The sequence below is a fragment of the Otolemur garnettii genome, unplaced genomic scaffold (assembly GCF_000181295.1).
Source record: "Otolemur garnettii isolate 467f Iridium unplaced genomic scaffold, OtoGar3 scaffold00185, whole genome shotgun sequence".
NCBI classification, from domain to species: domain Eukaryota; kingdom Metazoa; phylum Chordata; class Mammalia; order Primates; family Galagidae; genus Otolemur; species Otolemur garnettii.
In genome coordinates, this window is record NW_003852580.1 from 1,980,141 (window position 1) to 1,982,342 (window position 2,202).

The following is a 2,202-nucleotide window of genomic DNA, read 5'->3' on the forward strand; positions in this document are numbered from 1 at the left end:
GTGTATGTGGCTGGCGCCTCAGCCGCCTGAGCCACAGGCGCCGAGCCAGCAAGATCTTTTATACAGAAAGCTATTATCCTTCCTGGCAGCTATAAAGGATCACAGGAATAATTTGTAAGTTTAGTGACATCCTCCTCTGAAGCCCTGCAGACAGGGGAGTGGCTGTGAGGAAGCCCTGTGGCCAGTGTGGGCAGGACGCAGCCACCTGCCTATGATACCCAGGAGCATGGCAACACTAGGGGCATGCAGCTGGGGTACAGGTATGGCTGCAGCAGAGCCGGGGACAGAGTGTGCAGGCCCTCAGCGGGAGTGAGGGTCGCACATACGGAGGGTGGCCCACTCCTGGAAGTCAGATGGACTGGGAAGAGTTCTGCAGGGTAAGGAGCTGTCTAGAAAATGGGCGAAGAGCAGTGCAGACAGTGGAAGACACAGGGGCCAAGAATGGAGCACGGAAGCCGCTCCCATTAGAAACACGGAGGAGAGCTCTGGGAGGCCGTTTTCCACATACACACCTGCCAGGATTCTGGCTCAGTGTTTGTCCTGGTGGTGATATGGTTTCTGTAGGGTGCCACAGGGGCCTGCTGCCAGTGAGCCTTGGGGGGGACAGGGCCTCGCGCTGCTGCCCACTGTCCTGTGTTTGTTTTCAGAGAAAACGTTGACACTTACCAAGGACCTGCAGGTGTCTATCTCCTTTGACCCATGATGTCCATTTCTTAGGAAATTTCCCTTAAAAAGAAAGATATCCACAAAGATTTATACGTGAAGGTTCATTTTAATGTTATTTGTGGGGGGAGGTTAAATTAGAAACAACTAAACATATAGAAATACATATAGAAGATTTTTCTGAGAGTGAGCAATTATGCAGTCAAGAAAGAACCCCTCTCAATGTAGGGAAAGTGAAGTCCCAGAGTCGACCAGGCAGCCTGTAGTCAGATCCTGGCTGTGCGTGCACACACACACTCACCATAGGCAATGAAGCAAAGCTGAGAGGCACAGAGGTGCCGCCCATGGGCTGTCTGTGCAAAGTGGGGAGGCAGGTGATTTTCATTTACTAAAAAACAGATTTTACAGAATCAGCATTACATATAAGGCATTTACATTTTTAAGTTTTCTATAATTATAGTTGAAATTATTCTGAGTTCATGAGTATTGGGTCTTCTTTAAAGAGTGTGTTTGGATTTATGGATAGATAAATCAGAGGCCAGGGACATTCTTGGCCAGAGCTGAGCCTACTTTCTGTGGGGCAGGTGTGTGTCCCCAGGCTCCAGGCCGTGCTGCCCACTGCTCTATTGTCACTTTCCCTCCACAAGTCCCAGGAACTGGACATGCAGACTGGGTTGGCCAGCCTCCCTAACCCCTGTTGCAGCCCTGCCCCTTGAGTGTGGCCAAGGAGGTCTCCTGACTTGTGGGACTCTGTGTGGCATCAGCCATTGTCACTGCCTGCCACGTGTGGAGTCTGGCTGTCACAGGTGTGAGTGCTGTGCCCACCCTGCACTCTGAAGTAGCTGCCCCCTCTGTCTCTAACCTGCTGTCCTCCCTGGGGACACTGGAGGTCAGCACTGTCCATAGCAGGGCCAGTGGTACTCAGCTTTTTCTGGGATTTTAATCAGGATGTTCTCTGGTTGTAATTAAACCACTTTCTTTAAACATAAGTCAGAGAGCAGAGAAGATGTTTAAGGCTTGGGCATATTAATCTCAAACTTTTTTATTGCATTTGAAAATGAAAGTTATTTTTTACCTTCAATTTCATAAATATTTATTGTGCTCTACTCTATGCCAGCACTAGAGGCAAAGTGTCAGGTGCTGTCCTCATCCCGAGGCTGATGGCAGCACTGTCTTCTTGGGAAGATTAAGTAATGATACTCCCCAAAAAGTAGTTGGCATCTGGTTATGGGAAAATAGGGATTATTCCCCTAAACCAGCAGTTCTCAACCTATGGATCGCGACCCACAGGAACTGTATTAAAGGGCCACGGCATTAGGAAGGTTGAGAACCACTGCGAAGACATTCAAGTTAAGAGCATTTATGGAAAGAGCTCTGCTTGCCTTGTTAATAATTGTTACAAGTTAGCCCTGCTTTGTGGCAGGCACCTGTTCACAGCTACTTGGGAGGCTGAGGCAAGAGAATCGCTTAAGCCCAAGAATTTAAGGCTGTGATGCCACAGCACTCTACCCAGGATGACAAAGTAATACTCTGTCTCAA

General features: G+C 48.8%; 1 protein-coding gene across 6 annotated transcripts in view; it reads left to right on the forward strand.

The window, feature by feature from the left end:
* Positions 1 to 2,202, forward strand: part of ZC3H18 (zinc finger CCCH-type containing 18) — a 67,988-nt gene that overhangs the window by 52,222 nt on the left and 13,564 nt on the right. The window lies entirely within an intron of this gene.